We start from the raw sequence: 22,744 nt of genomic DNA on the forward strand, positions 1-22,744 counted from the left end.
TATCCACACAATGGAATACTAGGTAACTCTTGAGAATAGTCATAAAGAAAGTTGTTCTGAAAGCATTGTTATGTGCAAAAAGGTATGTAATGCCTTTGTAAAAAAAAAAAAAAAAAACTATTGAGAAGGTACTGGTTGGGCCCTACTATGGGCCAGGTACCCTGTGGAGTACTGGTGACACAGTGATGAACTAGACAGATATGTCCTCAACAGGTCTTAGTCTACCAAGGCAAGAGTCAGGTCATACTGACTCTGTCATTAAAAAATTCTGTAAATAATCCATGGGTTCTGCAACCACAGATTCAATCACATAGATTGAAAATATTTGGGGAAAAAGCCAAAAAATAACAATGCAATAAAAAAATACCCCCAGGCATGGTGGCTCATATCTGTAATCCCAGCACTTTGGGAGGCTGAGGCTGGTGGATCACTTGAGTCTGGGAGTTCGAGACCAGCCTAGGCAATGTGGCAAAATCTGTCTCTACAAAAATTAGACGTGGTGGCATACACCTGTAGTCCCAGACACCAGGGAGACTGAGGTGGTAGGATCTCTTGAGCCTGGGAGGTTGAGGCTTCAGTAAGCAGAGGTTGCACCACTGTACTCCAAACTGGGCGACAGAGTGAGACCCTGTGTCAAAAAAACAAAAAACAAAAAATTATAGCATAACAACTATTTACCCAGCATTTACATTGTATTGTGTATTATACATTATCTAGAGATGACTTAAAGGATACAGGAGGATTTGTGTAGGTTATATGCAAATATCATGCCATCTTATATGATGGACTTGAGCATCCACGGAATTTGGTGTCCCTGGAGGTCCTGGAACCAATCTCCTGAGTTACTGAGGGGTGATTGTATTCATAGGAAGACTACAAAAAGAATGTCTCCTTCACAGGCAATTTTGCCACCTGTATAGTCATATCAGGTGTGTTTCTCTGTACTTGTTATTAGGCTACATCTTTGACTTGAAATTACTGATTTTTTAAAAAGCTTTAAGTAATAAAGATATCATACTGATTAAATTTCGATGATAATACTATCTTCCTTGAAACCCTCTTTTCTCTCCCAGCACTGTGGGAGGCTGAGGTGTAAGGGTGGGGTGGCTTCAGCACAGTGTTTGAGGAGTGGGCACTGAGTAGCGTCCCCTGAAATCTTGTGGTGTACAGCCTGTGCTGACTGCCCAAGGCTGCTCTGCACTAGCCTTTTAGCCAGATGGGTTTTCTTTCAAGGACAACTTTTCTTTTTCTTATTTCTCTTCCTCCTCTTCTCCTCTTACCCTTTTCCTTCTCTTTCCCCTCTTGCTCTTCCTCCTTTATTTAGAAAATGTATAAGTTAAAATAATAGTAATAACCCTATTACACATAGATAACTGCTGTTATCATTTTGGTGTATATCCCTCTGATCTATTTTCTATAAATATTAGATGTTCACCAAATGCACATTTTGACCAAATGCTGAAAGGTGGAATGCTGAAAGGAATAGTATTGCCAAAGCTAAATCTTGCTGTCTTAGAATGGACTTCTGGGATACAATTACAAGTTTGACATTTTATAAACATTATTACAGTTTTGTTATTAAAATAGTCAGAATTTGGCATTGTGGTACAGGGACTTGATTTCTTAGCATATACGATCAGTGCTGTTAATGTTTGTGATACTGGGTGGATGTTGACTTTGATCTGAGTTGGAGGAGGGAGGAGCAAGGTCTTTACTTATTTGTTTAGTTTGTTTTTATATTATTATTTTTGCTGGCTCTGTCCATGTAATACAATATGAGTGGTAGTTTCTTTCCAACTTATTAATCTTTTGTCATATAACTGACTTGTCTTCTCTGTGACTCCTGGACCTGAAGATTTTCTTGGCAATGATGATGTGGTTTCATTTTAGTATTTCCTAACCCCAGCTTTGTGCACTGTTTGAAGGAGAATATATCTGGATAATCTCAGAAGCAGAAGTGAAATTGTTGTCCTTCTACACATTTTTCCCTGATATTTTTGTACTCACTTGCTGCTTCACACAACCAGTTGAGAGAAAAATGCATCCTTAAGCTTTGGCTCTAAAAGTGTGGCTGTAGAGAAATGAAATTGGCTTTCAAGATAACAGAGCTGTTTTGGAATCTCCATCTGCATCTTAGCTTTCACTGCCTGCACACTAATTTCAATATCTTCCCTGGAGAAGAATGACAGAAGAATCTTTGCAGAGGTAATATGTGACAAATGTTTGCCCTCTCAAGGTACCCTCAGTTTTCAACAATTGACTGCTTTCCCTGCAAGCAACCATTGACTGTTAGTAAGCATGCTCTTTAATATTGTTAGTAGACTTGCCATGTCAGTGCTGTTATACACAAAGTACAATGCTAGGCCAGGTACAGTGGCTCATACATGTAATCCTAGCACTTTGGGAGGCCGAGGTGGGTGGATCGTTTGAGCCCAGGAGTTTGAGACCAGCCTTGACAAGATAGCAGAACCACATCTCTACCAAAAAAAAAAAAAAAAAATTACCTGGGTGTGGTGGTGTGCATCTGTAGTCCCAGCTACTTGGGAGGCTGAGGTGGGAGGATCACCTAAGCCCAAGAAGTTGAGACTGCAGCGAGCTGTGATTATGGCACTGCACTTCAGCCTGGGTGACGGAGTGAGACCTTGTTTCAAAAAAAAAAAAAAAAAAGTACAATGCTAGAGCTGAGCTTTGTTACATAATAACCAGACATTCCATCTTTGAACATCTTTGGTAAGTATGTGACAAAATCTTGAGTGTCATATAGTTTGCTGATGGATGCAGGAGATTCTAGGATACATCTGGAATGTTCACCGACATTTGAAAATGAGTCTTTGGATACTAACAGCAGATATTCAAATATAATGCCTTGTTCATATCACTGACGTCATGCTGTTGTGATGTTTACTTACACGGTGATGCAATCATTGATCATACATCAGTTCAAGGATGCCAGAAGTGACATTTGAAGAATGCATCCTGCTCTTTAGCTTTCCAGACTGAGACTGAAGGTCAGATTTTCGCCAAGTGTGGAAGCTGAAGACAACTTTGGTAGATTCTTAAATATGCATAGAAATATATGTTGTATTTTTATAGTTTTAAAATATTTCTACTATTCCAAATCTATACTTTAAACAAGTACAAACATCTTTTTTGATTATAGTAAAATACACATACACAAAATGTACCATTTTAACAATTTTTAAGTATACAGTTCAGTGGCATTAAGTACCTTCAAATTGTTGTGCAGCCATCTCCACCATCCATCTCCAGAATGACTTCCTCATCCCAAGCTGAAACTCTATGCCCATGAAACAATCATTCCCATTGTTTCTTACCCCTAGCCCCTGGAAAACCACTGTTCTACTTTCTGTATATGCGAATTTGACTATGTACCTCATATAAGTGGAACTATTTAGTATTTGGCTTGATTTACTTAGCATAATGTTTTCAGAGTTCACGCATATTGTAGCATGTGTCAGAATTTCCTTCCTTTTTAATATTCCATGGTATGGATATACCACATTTTGTTTATCCATTCATCTGTCAGTGGACACATGGGTTACTTCTATCTTTTGCTGTTGTGGTTAGTGCTGCTGTGAACACAGGTGTACAAATATTTGTTCAAGACAAACATCTTTCAAGAGACTCTTTTTAAAAAAAAGAAAATAAGGTGTCTCTTAAAATATGTTCCTTGTCATGAATGTAGAGAGTGGAACAATAGATAATGGAGACTCAGAAGGGTGAGGGGGTTGAAGTGGGGAGGATGAGGAGAAATTGGTTAATGAGTATGATGTATATTATTTGAGGGATGGATACCCTAAAAGCCCTGACCTGACCACTATGCAATCTATGCATGTAACAAAATTGCACATGTACCCTATACATTTGTATAAATAAAAAGGAAAATAAAAATATGTGCCTTCTTGTGATCAGTTTTATTAGAGGGTGCCTTATCACTGTGTGGTCAAGGAAATTCTGCCTTTACAGTTATAAACACACCCACCACTTTGAACAGTGTTTAGTTGAAGGTATTAGTACTGCCTGAGGTCAAGAGTGTGGTTTCACAATACTTCAGAGCAGTCTCACCAGCAAACTTGGCAGCAACCTTGAGCAAGGCCTGTCAGGGTTGTTGGAAAACAGCTGGTGTTTTCATATCTTTTGCTCTGATAGCTCTTACTTGTCAGTACCTTAGGAGGGAAAATCTGGCAGTAGTGTTTGGTTCCTTAGTTCACTCTGAGCTGGTTAAATGCTCACTGGATATGCAGATATGATTTATTTCAGTGGTATGCTTCTCTGTGAGCCTGTCTCACTGTGGCAGCTCTGGAATTTCTGTTTATGGATGACATTCTGTTTGGAAGTGGGGCTGAGGTTCTGAGCTACAGGCTGTGTTTGCACAGCAAGCTCCCTTGATTTTAATTTGTAATTTTTCCCAAATCTGGGTGGTAGGGGAGGCCCAATGGAGAATATAGAGCAGTATGCTCCCCACTGACTCCATGCAGTGGTCCAGGGGTTTTGTGGTGCCTGGGCATCTTGCAGTGATATGTCTGTAGGTGCTTTTTTGTGGAGATGTAGGAAATTGAAATTAGCTTCCAGCTTTGTAGTAACAGAAGTGAAATGTTTTGTACCGTTATAGGCCTGATAAAAATCAAATGTGATTAACTGGTGGTTTTAAACAATGCCAGTCAAATCTGTTTGTTTACATTGCTCACATTTTCTAAAGGCACATGATCCATCTGAAGATGGAGGCTTATCAGTGAGTTTACTGACAGCATTGTGTATTGTGTTATATTTATATTTCTTGTATGATCTTTTTAGTCAATTTTTTGGAGTCTATCTTGGTCTTTTTACTGATGGGTGTATGTGTAGATTTATAGGGATGAATAATCTTTCTTCTTTTTTGTGGAGTTGATCAATCAAGGACTTTTTAAGTCCTTGATTTAAATAGGTGACCTCTGGAACAAAGTAAACACACATGTTTAATACTTAGTCATATAATTTATACATTTGGCAATCAGTCAAATACTCCATTCCAAAGAATAACCGTGAAACTGTTTGAATAAATTTTTTATTTCAGCATGCAAGATGTAATCAAAGAAATGTGTCTCTGGGAAAAAAGATAATTGCGGTTCTTTTGTGCCGTTAAAATTTCAAGTGTAGTGAGCTAACCTGGCACTGTATCAGACGTCTAGGCAAATAATTGCCTGTTTGCTGTTGGAGTCTGTTATATGTTGTGCATTTTTGGTGGCTCTCTACAGTTCTGGTTCTCTTATCTTCCTAATAGTTCTTCTTTAGACACCGTCCCTGGAACCTCTGCTTGGGTTGCACATGTAAATTTCACCGACGGTTCAGCCCTGGTGGTGAGCAGCCTGTTACGTGCAGGCTCATGTGGGGGACCAGTTTGCTTTCTTTTGGGTGGGGTGTCAGGTTTATGAGGGTCCAGCTGGTGGAGGGCTCTGATTATGTGGTTTTGACTCAGCAGTTTCCTTACTGTCTGAGAGCTGTCATCAGAGCTTAGACTGTGCAGGAGGAAGTGATAGAAAAGGAAAGTGTACAGTGCCGTTTTTGCACTGAGGCCCCTATTTTAGGAATAAACTCTAGGGGTCAGAAATGTTGACGTTTAGATTAAATCTGACTTTTCTCATTTTCTGATCTATATTTTGTTTCCAGAATGGTTAATGTAACTCCTACTAGAATAAACAATGGCATATATTTCAAGTTTAATGTTATTCTACATTTTTGAAAATTTAGTAAATAATAAAATCTTAACCTGTTTATGTATGCTCTAGCTTGTCCTGCCCCTCTGTCTACATGTGGAAGATAAATTTTGTACACTCTTCACAGTCACAAGTGTTTAAAGATACATAACATTAGAAAGTGATTTTACCAATTCTTTTTCTTTTCACAGGTTTGTTGCTGACTACAACATTAAGGTCCCTTCAGAGGTTAAGGCTGTTCAATTTAAAACAAGCATGCAGTGTTTCTTTGATGACTGCAGTGTGTTGTGCAATTTAGTTTTTTACCCCTCAGTTTTTTTGTTGCCTTGAGTTACCATTTGGAGGTATGGTTTTTGATACTGTATCTCAAGACTGTGATTTCTTGGATTTTGTGTGTGTGTGTTTTTTAAATTTACTGAATTTACTACTAGAGACTGCTTTCTCTGTAAGATCCACTCCTTTGTGGGAGCCCAGAAGTTTACAATAAGTAAGAGAAGGAGTATCAGATAGTGAGAGGTGTGCATCATGGTTAAATGAAAACAAAACCAAGGTGTATGACTCTCGGCAGAGAGAGATTTGGAAGCTAGCTCTGTTACCCACGGTTCAGCCCTGGTGGTGCGCAGCCTGGGCTCCAGCCTCTCACCAGCAATGGAACCAATGGATGTTGAGGAAATTACTTAAGTTGTTTGAATCTTAACTTCCTCATCTGTAAAAAGCTCATCCTACAGGTTTGTTAAGGGATCGTGTTTGTAAGACCCCAGCACACTGTAGATGTAGAATAAAATGGTAGTGGTTATTATTAGGGCTTCCTCTTCAGAGGCAAAAGGTTTTAGAATGTGGTTATGTTTTTCTGGTATTTTATTTTATCATTTAACATTGCAGAGGATAAGGAGTTGGAAATGAAGACAGCCTAGACTGGCTGAGAACCTCATTGTGTTGCTGAATTGAATTCCATTGTCTAAACTCGTTCATTTTCACCTTTTCTCCTGATTGTTTTGTCTGCTGTGGAGCATGATGTTAAAAACAAAATAGATCACTGTAAAATTTTCTCTATCCTGGCACTTTGGAAATAAGTTAGTCTGACAAAGCAGTTCTTTCCACAGAGAGTAGAGGCTTTATGTTTATTTTCTTCTCATTACAAATTTTTTTATTGTTAAAATATTTTAAATGTTCAGGAACCTACTGAGAATAATACAATAAATGCATATATATCCAGCTTCCAGTTTTATCAAATGTTAACTTTTTGATGTGTTTGCTTCATGTATGTGTGTATATTTATTTATTTAGAAAAATAAACATTACATTTTCAGTGTAAGTTCAGGGACCTTGCTGTCTCAGTCATTGCCCTCTCATGCCTAGGAGAGTGCCTGATAAGTGTTTAGTAGGCAGGCTCCAAATAAACACTGTGCATCTTCTCCAGTAGCCTTCTTCTCCCTTCTTCCCCTGATATAACACACAAAAAGATATTGAGCAGGGAGAAGTATCATGCTTGGTTCAGCCAGTGACACAAGTGTTAGTTAAATAAGGACTGAGTTAAATAAGGACTACCCTGAAAGAACTTTAAATGCTATGACATAAGGTAGGACAGGTGAATTCAGAAGTAGCTCCTGTGGGAAGCAGAACATTCTCCCTGCATTTGCAGAGCCACAGAGTGGCTGGTTATTGGAAGTAGGCATTGGAATGAACTTGAAGAAGCAGAGATGGGGCAGGGCTTTCTAGGCTGACAGGATCATTGATTGACAGCTCAGCAGTGGGAACAGTGTTTGGAGAGATTAAAACAAGGTGATTCAGAGTTACCTGAACTCTGTTATCAGAGGCGAGTATCAGGAGAAGAATAAAGTGTCCAGAGAACAGGTATTGGTTGAGCATCCCAAATCTGAAAATCCCAAATCTGCAATGCTCCAAAATCCAAAACTTTTTGAGCACTAATATGACTCCACAAGTGGAAAATTTCACACCTGACCTCATGTGATAGGTTGCAGTCAAAACACAGTCAAAACTTTGTTGCATGCACAATGTTATTAAAAATATTGCATATAAAATTACCTTCAGGCTATGTGTAGAAGGTGGATAGGAGACATAAATGAATTTAATGGGTAGACTTGGGTCCCATTCCCAAAATATCTCATTAGGTATATGCAAATAATCCAAAATCAGAAAAATTCCTGAAATCCAAAATACTTCCGGTTCCAAGCATTCTGGAAAGAGGGTATCCAACCTGTACTACATCTGATGAGTAGTGTTAGGCCCTTACTTAATGGAGCAGAATAGCATGCTAGAAGAAGAGCTGATGCTGTGGAAGCAGACCATCTTGGATTAAAATTTAATTCCTCTTTTATTGGCTGCAAGGCCTAGGGTAAGCCACTTAACCTTTCTGAGCTTCAGTTCTCATGTCAGGTATGTTCTCACTTTGGCTACAAGAGGTTAAGAATGTGGAAGTGGGTTCTTGCCTAGCCATTCCATTCTGTCTTAAGTGGTCCTCTTGTCTATGGAAATTTGAAACAGGCAGCTAAATGATGAGAAAATTAAAACTTTTTGGTTGGTCACAAATGTACAAAGTGACTTCCTTTACATGAGGTCATTTACCAAGTGATACAAGTAAAATGTGAAATTGTCTTGCCTGCCAAATCCATACTTCTTCCTGTATCTTGTGAAAAAGTCCCACAACCTCTTAGTCATCAAGACAGAACCAAGGAATCATCTACAATTCCTCTTACCCCTGCATCCTTCCAGTCACCAAGCAAGTTCATTTTACCTCTTTTTATTAGCTCATTCTTGAGCCCCTATCACTTGGTGCCTGGATTTCTGCTACAGCTGCCCATTTGCTGCCCTTCTTCATTTCATTTTCCCAACTGTAGTCACAGTCCTCTTTCTAAACTGCAAGGATGATCATGTTAGTCCCTGCTTAAAAATGTGTCTGTGGTTCCTTGGCCCATGGGTTAAGACCTGAGAGTCCTAGTTGAACACATGGGTTTTTATTGTCATGCCCTCTCATCTGCCTTCCTGTCCCTTGTGGTTCCTTGCTGCTCTACTGTCTCACCCCTGCTTCTCTCCTCTGATTTGTCCTCATCTTCCTAGACTCGGTTCTTGGCTATTTCTGCATAGCAGTTTCCAGAGTGGATGTGCTTGAGAACACAGCCTGTTTTGTCAAAAATTAACGTGTTCTTAGTGTCCAGCATGGTGTCTGACACATAGAAGACTCTCAAAAAGGTTAGTGGAATAGAAATGGATAAGAAATGGCTTTTCTATCTTCACCCAGCCAGGAGGACTGAAGCTGGGTAACAGAAGCATTCTCTTTCAGCACCTTTCTGTCTCCATCAATTCGGCATCTGCTCAACAGCCCAGCTGTTGATGGGAGAGAAGCATATGGTTGACTTGAAAGAGGCAGCTGGGATGTGATTGGGTGTTCAAAATATATTCATTCCCCTTCCCCCATATAGAATAGCAGTAATAACACCTTCTATTTGTATTTGCATTCTCCTTGAGTGCTTCCACAGACATGATCTCATCTGGGTGTGTCACTAATAGCCTGAGTGCTAGATGGAGAATGTGATTGTCCCCATTTTGTAGATGCAGAATAGGAGATAAAAAGGAGTAAATACATTTGCTCAAAGTTAGTAAATTGGTAGTGGTATAACCAGACTTCAAGCCCAAGCAAGTGCCCTTCTCTTTTCCCTCCTCTTTCATAACCAGCAGAACCAGGTTATATGAAATTGATGTTTTTACATGTAATCATCAGAAAGAAAAGTTGGCAAAAGTAATTGTGTTTGAAAAGTTTACTCTGTGTTAACTTTGCATGTGGGCATTCTTTGTAACTGTTAATTTCCCCAATCCTCTGGTTCTGGTTAAGTGCTCAGAGTTATATGCCGCCTTGGGGTCACTTGGCTGAAATAGCTTGAAGCATGTGAAATAGTGTCCTGAGGCCCACTCTGGATAGAGATGAAGGATTTGTCACATTTCAGTTGGTCAGTTTGGGAATATTGTTGACTTCAAGCTGTTTCCCTGCCTGACAGACTAAGTGACAATAATAAAATCTTAGTACTTCTTTCTTTCTTTCTTTTTTAAAATTTTTTCTGAGACAGAGTCTTGGTCTGTCACCCAGGCTGGGGTGCAGTGGTGCAATCTTGGCTCACTGCAACCTCTGACTCCTGGGTTCAAGCAATTCTCTTGCCTCAGCCTCTTGAGTAGCTGGGATTATAGGCACGTGCCACCATGCCCAGCTAATTTTTGTATTTTTAATAGAGACGGGGTTTCACTATGTTGGCCAGGCTGGTCTCGAACTCTTGACCTCGTGATCTGCCCACCTCGGCTTCCCACAGTCCTGGGATTACAGGCATTCTTAGTGCTTCTTAAGTTAACGTTAAGTACTTCTTAAGTATACATCCCATTCTGTTAATGCAATGGTTTCTTCTCTCCTAGAATTCTGGAGTCTTTGAATAAACTTAAGTAGGACAAGTAAAAAAAAAAAAAAAAAAAAAAAAAGGCTCCCAGCACTTAACAGTCATATTCTTAATTTCCAGGAATTTCTAAATTTTGAAAATTACAGCCTCTGAAGTGGGCTGTTGCAGGGAAACTGTTCCTACATGTTTTATTAAATTCTATATTCTTAGCAGCAAAGATGAAGAAGGCAGAGTGAGACTGAAAATGCAAGGGCAAAAGCAGTTAGGACACAGCCAAGATATGCAGACAACATGCAAGTTTTTGATGGGAGCTTTTTTGTTACTGTTTTTTTGTTACTGTTTTTTGGCAGTCACTCTGTTGATCACATGAAAATCTGTATAGTTTTGTTGTTTTATCAGTCCTCATTCTTTTTGTCTGTTTCAGCATTTGATTCTTGAGTTATTCCAGCTCTCTTGTCCCCAGCCCCTGTGAAAGCTCTCTTCTCTTGGCTTCCATTATACAGTGGAGTGGTATTCTGGGTCTCTTATCTTTTCTTTGCTATTGGCTACTTTCATCACCTCACTTTACCATTCAGACATGTTGATGGTTTCACTTTATTTTATTCTCTGGTGATATTTGTGCAGATGTATACTATTTTTTTTTTCCTGTCTGGGTATTTCTCCTTATTTGTTTTGCTGTCTTCCTAGACTCAATAGCTTTTGAAAAATTGACTTTAGAATGTTTGTTGCAGGAAAACACCTTCAAGATCACATGCTTCATTGTTCATTTTAGAGGTAGGTAAACTAAGGCTCTGGGCGGTGATGTGGCTTGCATAATTTCATGGAGTCACTCATTTGGTGAAATCAGTCTGGAAACCAAGGTCCTTGACCCTCAGTACTTCTTAGAGCCTCTGTTTATTTCTGATACCCTGACTCCTGATGGTCTCCTGTCCCATGATTGTTCCCTTGGCAAGGAACTTCAGAGCTATATGACCCTCACATTTCACCCCTTCTCCACAACTGTCAGATATCCAGCCATTCACCAAGACCTATCAGTTATTTCTATGATTTTTAAATGCTACTTTTTAGTAATTTTTAAATTTTAAAAACTTAAAATTCAGTAAAATTCACTTTTTGGAAGTGTATAGTTCTGTCCTAGTTAGTTTGGGCTGCTGTAACAAGAATACCATAGCTTGGGTAGCTTAAACAAGAGCCATTTATTTCTCAGAGTTCTGCAAACTTGAAGTCCGAGGGTGCCAGCTAGCATGATTGGGTTCTGGTGAGGGCCCTTCTTGGGCTTCATAGATGGATGCCTTCTTACTGTATCCTCACATCCAGAGAGAGAAGTCATCTCTCTCTGTCCTGTCTCTTCTGATAAGGGCACTAATCCCATCATGAGGGCTGCCTGCTCATGACCTTCCCAAAGGAGTCCTCTCTGAATACCATCACACTGGGGACTAGGGTTTCAACATATGAATTTTGTGGGGCGGGGCGGGGGAGGGGAGCACAAGCATTCAGTCTGTAGCAACTTCTGTGAATTTTTTTTTCTTTTTTTTTTTTTTGAGACGGAGTTTCACTCTTGTTGCCCAGGCTGGAGTGCAGTGGTGCTATCTCGGCTCGCTGCAACCTCCGCTTCCTGGGTTCAAGCAATTCTCCTGCCTCAGCCTCCTGAGTAGCTGGGATTACAGGCATTCACCACCAAGCCTGGCTAATTTTGTATTTTTAATAGACACAGGGTTTCTCCAGGTTGGTCAGGCTGGTCTCGAACTCCCAACCTCAGGTGATCCACCTGCCTCGGCCTCCCAAAGTGCTGGGATTACAGATGTGAGCCACCATGCCCGGCCAGTTCTGTGAATTTTAACACAGACATTAATTCACGCAACCACCACTACAAACAGCATACGGAACAATTTCCTCACCCTTCAAATTCTCTGGTGCTGCCTTTTTGTAGTTTAAATCCTCTTTCCTCCTGAACTCCTGGCAATACTGATCTGTTCTCTGCCTTTATAATTTTTTCTTTGTAAGACTATTATGTAAGTGGGATTCTACAGACTTTTTGAGACTAGCTTTCACTTAGCATAATGCATTTGACATCCATCCACATTGTGTGTATCAAAGGTTTGTTCCTTTTTATTACTAACTAGTATTCTATTGTATGGATGTGCCATGGTTTGCATACGTATTCACCCATTGCATTCCCAGCAGCAGAATATGAAAGTCCTAGTTGACCTGTATTTTTGCTGGGATTTAATATTTTCAGTTTATGCAGTTCAGCTATTCTAATAGGTGTGTAATGGTATTTCATGATGATTTTGATTTGCATTTCCCTAATGATTAATGATATTGAACATCTTTTCATGTGTTTGTTTGACATTCATACATCTTGTGCCCATTACGATATGTGTTATGCTCATTGTCATTATCATAACCCTGTTCCAGGCTGTTCCAGGTGGTTATTATGCCTTTTTATATCAGCATTGTTGCTCACCTACCGCAGCATATGCCAAGGTCAAAGCACTGAGCCAGGGACTTTGTGTACCTAATCTCATTTTATCCTTAAAATCTTTGTGGAATTAGTAGTGCTTTTTATTTTTGTGGTGGAGAAAATAAAGACCCCATGTTCAAAACATACTGAGTGCCTACCATGTGCAACGAGCCAGTTGTACCCATCGGCTAGTCCTGTGGGACTAGCAGTCACTGACTTTAAGCAAGTCAGTGTATGAATCAATTTCCTTTTCTGTTAAATAGGGATCTGTATTATGATATGTTCTCTCAGGGTTGTTGAGTGAGGGGTTTTAAGAGAGAATGCAGGAAACATGCTGAGCAGGAGATCTGGCTCATGATGTATTCTGAGTAAATGTTAGCAATAGCTGCTTCTGTGTTCTTCAAACACCTCATACTGACCTGAGGTGGTTTCTCTCCCTCCCTGGCCACTTTTCTAGTCAGTAACAGAAAGGTTAAATGTGCCAAATGTTTTACTTTGAGTCCATTCCAGCTCCAATGTTTATGTAAAAAATGATATCATAAAGGGTTGATCTAGTTAGCAAGGTTATTGTGCTTACAGTAGGCCAGAATGTGGAAACTATTATATTAGTAAAAAAGAAATTGGGCTGGGCGTGGTGGCTCACGCCTGTAAGCCCAGCACTTTGGGAGGCCGAGGTGGGCAGATCACCTGAGGTCAGGAATTCAAGACCAGCTTAGCCAACATGGCGAAACCCTGTCTCTACTGAAAATACAAAAAATTAGCCGGGTGTTGTGGTGAATGCCTGTAATCCCAGCTATTCGGGAGGCTGAGGCAGGGGAATCACTTGAACCAGGGAGGCGCAGGTTGCGGTGAGCTGAGATTGTGCCATTGCACTTCAGCCTGGGCAACAAGAGCGAAACTCTTGTCTCAAAAAAAAAAAAAAAAATCGTGATACAAGTAAGATCTTTTAAAAATTATTGAATCATCCATCTTGAATTTTGTGAGGCTTTATATATGGAAGCAAGAATATGTTTAAAATTACCTCCCTGCTATTTCCTGCTAGATTGCTGGGGCTTGTTTTCTCTTAATCTTGCCATTGCCAAGCATATATCTGATACCTGCTGTGTGCCAGGTGTTAGTCTCTCTAATCCTTACAGCAGCCCTTTGAAATAAAAGATATCCACATTTTGCAGAGGAAAACATTGTGCCTGAGAGGCCAGTTGCCCTGCCCAGTGGAACCCAGTCGTCTTCTGACTGAGTCCTCTGCTCTTATCGGCACCCACTCTGCCTCAGTCTCATTATGATGGGGGCATGAAAGCTACTGTCACTAGGAACACTGGCATACCTTCCCCCAATATGGCATCTGTTTCCTTCACGGGGAATGTTTCCAGGACCTTAAGGTCACACTTGCCTACCACAAGCCCTGAAATTAGATGGTTTTATTTTGTCTAAAAGGCCCACTGTGGAAACAGCATGAACTTTGAAGTCAACAATAGGTTCAAGTGGTGTCTCCACCATTTTATTTTACTGCCTATGTGATTTTGGCCAAGTTACTTAAACTCTCAGAGCCTGTGATTCTTCACCTATAAAATGGGAATAATACATACCCGGTAGAGATGTGGAGAGAATTAGAAATAACACAGTAGGCTGGGCATGGTGGCTCATGCCTGTATCCCAGCACATTGGGAGGCTGAGGCTGGTGGATTACCTAAGGTTAGGAGTTTGAGACCAGCCTGACTAATGCAGTGAAACCCTGCCTCTACTAAAAGCACAAAAAAGTTAGCCAGGCATGGTGGTGTGCGCCTGTAGTCCCAGCAACTCACGAGGCTGAGACAGGAGAACTGCTTGAACCTGGGAGGTGGAGGTGGCAGTGAGCCGAGATCGTGCTACTGCACTCCAGCCTGGGCAACAGAGCGGGACTCCATCTCAAAAAAAAAAAAAGAATGCAGTATGCAGTAGAGTGCTTAATAAGTGCTTAGGACATTGTAGATGCTTATTAACTGGTAGCTACTATCATCACCATTGCAGGGCCTTCTGACTTGTCTTGGGGGACTGAAGAAGCTGTCCAGAGTGGTGGTTAAGAATATGGGCTCTGGAGTAAACTGCTTGGGTTTAAATCCTTGTTCTACCACTTATCAGCTGTGTGACTGCATAACTGAATTCCTTCCTGTACCTCAGTTTCTTCCATCTACAAGATGGGAATAAACAGTTTCTACCTTGTCCGGATAAATGATTTTAAAAAGACGAGAACTGTCAGGAGGTTGAGTTGAAATGAATTTATTTTGATTATCTACTGCCATTGTTTCTTCCCATGACATATGAGTCTCTTTTAAATTTATGATAACATTTCTTCTTTCCTTCCTACTCAAATTGAGGTAATTTTTCATTATTTATATTTCATGCTGATAAAAACATTTGCTATCACATTTTTCCTAGAAATGCAGATTAAATTGTAAAAATTACTATTTTCATCTAAGAAACTGGATTAACTAAACCTATAAAGGACAGCTTTTTATAGAGAAAATAATTGAGAATTTTTTGTAGAATTACTATAAATAAAATCAAGTGTAATAAATAACAATTTTATAGGTAAAAATATTAAAAAACCTAACCAGCTGCCTGTTTAAAAAAACACACATAGATACTCCATTATTTCACAGAAATTATTTGATTCTCCTGTTTTAATCTTGAATTTGGCTGGGTTGCATGTGAATTACTCTTTTTCTCCTTCAAGAAGATACCAGTCAGGTGGGCCCATAGTATGTGAATCTACCAGGAAGAAAACAGCCTCTGAATTTACTGTATGTCTAGAAATCAAATTTGACTTATACCCACGGGCAGTGTGTGGTGTTGGCTGGGTTTGCATCATTATTCTGAAGTCTGTACTGATGTTGTGTGACTAATATGTTCCAGCTGTCTAGGTCACTGCTTTGGAGTACTATTTATTTGTAGTAGTGATGCTGCAAATAGGAAAAGCTTTCCCTTTTGTTGGTTGAAAGCTTTCCTGGTAATTGGCAAAACAAGCATGCCTCTTATTTGGAGACAGACTGGAAAGGCGGCTAAAGAGTCAATTGTACACAACCACTTTGGAAAACAATTTGGCATTAGAGGAGTTGAACACGTGCAATCCGTAGTCCAGCTCTCCTCTCCTAGGTATATACCCTGGAGAAATTCTTGCCTGTGTGTACCAGAGGACACACAGTAGAATGTAAATGGCAGCATTATTCAAAGTAGCAGAAAATTGCAAAATCCCCAGAGGGTCCCCAACAGTAGAACAGAACAGTAAATTGTGGGTATGTTCACACAATGAGAACTGTATCGTGGTGACAAAATGAATGAACTAAAGCCACATGAGTCAACAGGGATGAATCTCAAAATCTTAAGAGGCAAGTCTAGAAGAGCACATACAGTATTGTTTCATTCATAGTAGGCTTAGAATCAGCAAATCACAACAACATATTGATAGCACATATGTGACAAAACCATAAAGAGGAGCCAAGGAATGATTGACTCAAAATTCAGGCTAGTGGTGAATCTTGGTGGTGGAAGTGGTGGTGAAGGATGATTGGGAGACATGCAATCAGGAAAGACACACACACACATGGCTTCCAAAAAAAGAAAAAAAAATCTAAACACTGGTATTAGGTACATGCGATTTATTTTATTATTCTTTACACCTATATATGTTGATAGGTTAGTTATCACTGCATAACAAACCTCAAGACTTAGCACCTTAAAACGATAATACACATTTGTCATCTCACTTAGATTCCATGAGTAGGCCAGGAATTTGGGAGCAGCTAAGCAGGGTGGTTCTGACTCGCAGTCTCTCATGAGGTTGCAGTCAAGATGTCAACTGAAGCTGCTGCCATCTATTTGAAGGCTTGACTGAGGCTGAAGGATCTGGTTCCAAGATGGCTCACTCACATAGCTGTTGCCAGGAGGCCTCAGTTCCTTGCTGGTTCTTGGCAAGAGGCCTCAGTTCTTTCCCACGTGTATCTCTGCAGAGCTTCTTGAGCGTGTCCTCATATCAGAACAGCCAGCTTCCCTCCGAAAACAGAGATGGAAGGTGGAGTCTTTGGACTTTTGCAGTCTCACGCCAGCATTTCAGCAATATTGTAGTGGTTCCCACATGCCAGCCCTGTTCCAAGTGGGACGGGACTATACAAGCGCATGAATACTGGGTGGCGGATATCACCACGGGCCATCTTGGAGGCTGGCTACCACAGTTAAACGCACTTTTAAATATAGTATATTTCACAGTAAACATTTTTTTAGAGACAAACTAAATTGGCGAGCTCATTTTTCTTTAGTAATAGTGCAGCCATCCATTTAAATGAAAAGTTTTATAGATACTGAATGTGTTACCAATTAGTATGGGTTTAAAGAAATGTCAGTGATGTAGCTGAGTATTTGAGTGGCCTGAGCTTGCCTGACAAGAACGTGCCTGAGGCAGGGGAGTGGGTGGGAAAGGCCATGAGGAAAGGAACTTCAGTAATACTTGCGCCGGGATCTGTGGTGGGAGATGGGATGATACGTGCCTGGGCTTCATTCCACGTGTACCTAGATCTGGCAACAATCTGAGACTCTTGATTTTGAAGAGAATTCTCCACATGAAGGGCCATTGTGATATTCAAATCTGTTTCAGCCCCATACTTTTTCCCAAGACCATCTTTAATGAAAAAGGAGAGAAGGGTCCACCCCTTGCTACTCACCCCCACATCTAAGAGCATGGCCAAAAATGACCTAGGCAAGCAAGGACAGGGGCCTTAGCTTAAAAATCTATGCAACGATTACATTCTAATCCATAATTTATACTTGTTTTAATATTAACAACTTTTAAATTATTGATTCATTTGCTTAACCTTCCCTCACCAAAATCTTTGAGTAACATTGATGTTTCTGGAAGCTATGTCATGTTTATTTTTCTTTAGCTTTGTTTGGCTCTTGGCATAACTTCTTAGTGAGTATTCGTGGGTGTCTAAGTGTTCTGGGTTGTGAGGCAGTGAGTCGCACCATCTCCCCTTTGTGGATCCCAGCATCCTTGTGAGCAGGTGTTGCAGCCCTCAGGTGAGGAAGCAGCCGGAAGAGGTTCTCTCCATTTTTAATGAAGCTAAAAAGTGGAGGAGATAGGCCTGAGAGCCAGGTGCACGGGGTTCCAGACTGGCTTTCTTTAGGCTTTTGTACACCAGTACTTCGCGTGTTAGTCATTGATACTGGTAACTCTCTGTGTCTACAGAATTCTGGTGATTAGCAGATGAAGCGCCAAGTAGGGCCATCATGCAGAGATGTCACGTTCTCCCCAACTGTAGTTTTGATGCTGCTTCCATCTTTATTTGCGGAGCTGTGTCTGTGGCATTATATTCTAGTGTATTTTGCGTTTTATAAAAATGAAAGGAAAATCCTCAACAGCAAATATAACTGCCTTTCATTATGGCGAGGTTAAAAATCGCCAGCGATGCAGCGTGATGCTTGTTTTCCTTCTGTTAGTGAACAGTGTGCTCTTTTGAGGAAGAAGGAAAAAATAAAGTGCATATATGTATATAAATGACAAAAATACATTAAGGGTTATTGTGTCTACAAGAGAAGTATAATTACTAATAGTAATTATAGTAATTGGTAATAATGATTATAGTATTAATGGTACTATTAAGAAAGATTGTGAATATATGCTTTCAGGGAGCACACTGCAGTGCCCGGCTGCCTCCCTGGTGTGATGTGTTGTTTGGCCATTTGGCTGTGGGGTTGGTTTTAAGGAAGGCATCATGTTCGGGAGCAGGAGGGTGGAGGTGATCTGTATAGTGAGACAAGCCCAGGACTTGGGGTCAGAAGACAAATAGGAGTTTAATCTCTGGTGCTTTCTAGTTGAATATCCTTGTCAGATATCATCTCTGACGCTTAGCTGCCTTCTCTGGAAAATGGGATCCATAAACCCTGCTTACCTCACAGGGCTGTGATCAAATGTGATGGGTAATGCCAAAACAGAAGGTATCGTCATGGCAATAGGAGTATGACTTTCAGGCCACGATACCACTTTGCCGCAAACTTGTGTGTATTGTAGTTGAGTGTACTGTAGATTGGATCTGAATACCTTTGCTGGAAAGCATTTGAGGAGGTTCAGCAATTCCTGTGTGGTTCTAGGTGGGTACATGGATGCCTTCTAAGTGTGGTCTCAGAAATCCAAGGTCAGAGTAAAGCTCAAGTCATTGAAGCTCCAGTTTTTGTTAGAGTGGATGTTTGGGCTACATCACTGCCCTGAAATTGCTGTGATTCGACAGGAACTGAGGCAAACCTTCAGCTATAAGATGAAGACCTAATGCACGGTGACTATAGGGAATAATAATGTATATTTGAATTTGCTAAGACAGTAGACCTTATGTGTTCTCACCACACACACACAAATGGTAACTACACTGTAAGGCTCTTTTAGAATGTATCTAGCAACTTTTCTTGTTTTTACCAGAGAACTCCTCAAAAAAAAAAGGAATTGTATGAGGTGATAGATATGTTAAGTAGTTTGTGGCAATCATTTCACAATGTATACATATATAAAAAGCCTCCTTGTACACTTTAAATATATGTAATTTTTATTTGTCAATCATACTTCAATAAAGTTGGAGGAAAAAAAAAGAAACTTACAGAGGAATTCCTTTATTCCAAAATTTCCTAGAGTGGGTGGGGCTGATAGTTGTTCCCTACATTCAATATGTGATGGGATTTTTTTTCTTTTTTTACTTTTTCCCCATTAAAAAGTTGTAGCAGTATTTAAATTTAGAGGCTTATCATATATTAAGAACACGTTCTCAAGTGAAATAGTATTAAGAGTAAAAATTCTTGGTGATAACACGCATGTTGCTTTGTTTATTCTTGCAGCGTGACGACAGCATGTACGATCCCTGAATGGGCCCGTGGGCATATTTAGTCATTCATTTTTGATCAGGAGAAAGAAGACAGCCATCATTTGAAAGGTAAGTAAATATTTCTGTGCAGCTTTTTATTGTAAAACATTTTCAACCACACTGAAGAGAGTTAAGAGAACGTGCAATGAGTTCCTGCCTATCTACACCTTAGCTTTAACAGTTATTAGCATTTTGCCACATTTTTTGGTGTGTGTATAGGTTTGTACATTTTTTAGCTGAAACATGTAGAAGTTGCAGATATTATGACATTTTTTCCTAAATTCTTGGGATGCAGCTCTTACAAATAAGGATATTCTTCCCTGAAAGACATTTTAGAACTACGTGACACAGAACCATTTAATTAAATTTATAGTTTTGTACTGAAGTGTGTAACTGAGTTATGCTCCCTTCATTGTTGATAGAAATAAAGTCAGATTAAAAACATTTTTAGGCCAGGCGTGCTGGCTCACACCTGTAATCCCGGCACTTTGGGAGGCTGAGGGGAATGGATCGCTTGAGCCCAGGATTTCAAAATCAGCCTAGGCAACAAGGTGAGACCCATCTCTAGAAAAAATACCAAAAAAATTAGCTGGGTGTGGTGGTGCACACCTGTGGTCCCAGCTATTCAGCAGTCTGAGGTGGGAGGATCGCTTGAGCCCACAAAGTCGAGGCTGTAGTGAGCCGTGATGGAGCTACTGCACTGCAGCCTGGGTGACAGACAAGACCCTGTCTCAAAAAACAAAACCCAAAACCATTTTTAATAGCAAGACCTTGTCTACAAAAAATTAAAAATTTAGCCAGTCATGGTGGCACATGCCTGTAGTCCTAGCTACTTGGGAGGTTGAGGTGGGAGGATCGCTTGAGCCCAGGAGTTGGAGGGTGTAGTAAGCTATGATTATGCCACTGTACTCCAGGCTGGGCTCCCAGTCTATCTCTCTCACACACACGGAGAGAGAGAGAGTGATTTCTTTAATGAACAGATAAGTAATATGAATTTGATATGAGAAAAATCTGAATATAAAGGCATGGAACTTGTACTGTACATATACCCCAAGAGAGAAATTACTGTGCTTTCTTCATGTAATCTACCCGTCCCCGCCATGGCTGATGTTTCATGGTTAGGTCAGTGGATCTGATCACCAGCCTCACCTTCTCCCTGATCAAGATTCACAAATAGACCAGGGCTGGGCCTGGTGGCTCATGCCTGTAATCCCAGCACTTTGGGAGGCCGAGGCAGGTGGATCATTTGAAGTCAGGAGTTTAAGACCTGCCTGGCCAACATAGTGAAACCCTGTCTCTGCTAAAATACAAAAGTTAGCTGAGCGGTAGTGGCATGTGCCAGTAATCCCAGCTACTCGGGAGGCTGAGGCAGGAGAATCACTTGAGCCTGGGAGGCAGAGGTTGCGGTGAGCCGAGATCATGCCTCTGCACTCCAGTCTAGGTGACAGAGTGGGACCCTGTCTCAAAAAAAAAAAAAAAAAAAAAAAAAAAAAAAAAAAAAATTAGATCAGTCTCTGTGCTCCGGTGTGATCAAAGGTCTTAGCTGATTTTTTAAACCTAAACTTGTAGGAGAATGTGGAAAGAATATGACTGGTACTGTGAAGTTGATGTTATATAGGTTAATGTATTAAAATCAGCATTAGAGAGATTAAAAATGATTCCCAGCCTCATAATTTGACTACCTACATTGAAACTTTACTTAAAATCTCAAAGACATGTTCAGCTATGATTACAGTTGTAGATCTTTACACATTATAGCCAATTACACCATCAGTTATCTGTGGTTCTTGCAAGATGGCTGTCGACTGTTCTGCTTTCCAATCTCAGTTACTATTTGTTTATGGTATCTTCCTCAAGTCGTCCCTGTGTATCTAAGCATTGTTTTACAGACATTTGTGTCTATAAGGTTGCATATTTAGAGCATATTTTAAAGAAAGTCTATTTAAGTGAGCCATTTAGGGCAGCAGTGGCTTCTTATACTCTCATTTCTGATTTAGAACAAAAGGTCAGTGATAGCAGTAAAGGTTCTTCAAAAGATACTGGCATTCAGAAGGAGTTGTGTCTGGAATCACGGGTAGCTCAGAATGATTGAGTTTTGCTTTTTTATTCTTTGGCCTCTGTATGGTTATGCTTTGAAAAGATGAGGAGGAGTGAGTGGGACTCCACGTGAGGCAAAGGGGGCTTTGAAGGATGAATGAAGGGAAGACATATGGGGTCCTGTCTAGTCCTAGACCACTGAGATATGGTGATTTTAAAAAACGTTCTACTGAAGTAGAAGATACATATGGAAAATAGACATATTATAAGTGTATAGCTCAATATAACTTCACAGATTGAACACATCCATGTAACCAGCACCCAGATTAAGAAATAGAGCATGACTAACACAATCTCATGCTTCCTTTTAGACACTACAGTTGACTCTTAAATAATTTGGGGATTAGGGGTGCAGTTGAAAATCCAAGTATAATTTTGTCTCCCTGAAAATGTAACTAGTAATAGCCTACTGTTGACTGGAAGCCTTACTGACTTACTACATAACGACACACACACACACGCACACACACATACATATATATTTTGAGATGCAGTCTTGCTCTGTTGCCCAGGCTGGAGTGCAGTGGCATGATCTCGGCTCACTGCAACCTCCGCCTCCCGGGTTCAAGCGATTCTTCCTCCCGAGTAGCTGGGATTACAGGTGCGTGCCACCATGCCAGGCTAATTTTTGTATTTTTAGTAGAGACAGGGTTTCACCATATTGGCCAGGCTGGTCTCGAACTCCTGACCTCGTGATCCACCCGCCTTGGCCTCCCAAAGTGGTGGAATTACAGGCGTGAGCTGCCGCGCCCGGCCAATGACATATATTTTATGCATTCACAGCATACCTCATATTTCCTTAATTTTTTTTTCTGCTATTTGTAGGCTATTTGGTTTATCTGTGAGCTTTTTCAAAGTGTTGCAAATCTCCAAAAAATTTTCCAATGTGTTTATTGAAAAAAATCTGCCTTTAAGTGGCCCCTTACAGTTCAAACCGGTGTTGTTCCAGGGTCAACTGTACCCTTGCTCCATGGATGACTACTCTCTTGACTTCTAGGAGCATAAATTAGTTTTGCATTTGTCTTTTCTTTGTGTGTGTGTGTAATATATAATGCAGATTTTACTCTTTTGTGTCTGGCTTCTCTCATTCAACAACATATTAGATTCCTGCATATTATTGCATATAGTTTAGTTATTGATTGCTCATTTTCATTTCTTTAGAGCATTCCATTGTGGGAGAACATAACAATT

The 22,744-nt window shown here is 40.3% G+C and overlaps 1 protein-coding gene across 5 annotated transcripts in view; it reads left to right on the forward strand.

The window, feature by feature from the left end:
• SGMS1 (sphingomyelin synthase 1) overlaps positions 1 to 22,744 on the forward strand; it is a 313,766-nt gene that overhangs the window by 15,982 nt on the left and 275,040 nt on the right. For all 5 annotated transcript variants that reach the window (XM_019035024.4, XM_019035025.4, XM_004049419.5 and 2 more), the window contains one exon: positions 19,431 to 19,525. The gene's annotated coding sequence lies outside the window, so the exon portion shown is untranslated. The remainder of the gene's footprint in view (positions 1 to 19,430; positions 19,526 to 22,744) is intronic.

Source organism: Gorilla gorilla, chromosome 8 (assembly GCF_029281585.2).
Source record: "Gorilla gorilla gorilla isolate KB3781 chromosome 8, NHGRI_mGorGor1-v2.1_pri, whole genome shotgun sequence".
NCBI classification, from domain to species: Eukaryota; Metazoa; Chordata; class Mammalia; order Primates; family Hominidae; genus Gorilla; species Gorilla gorilla.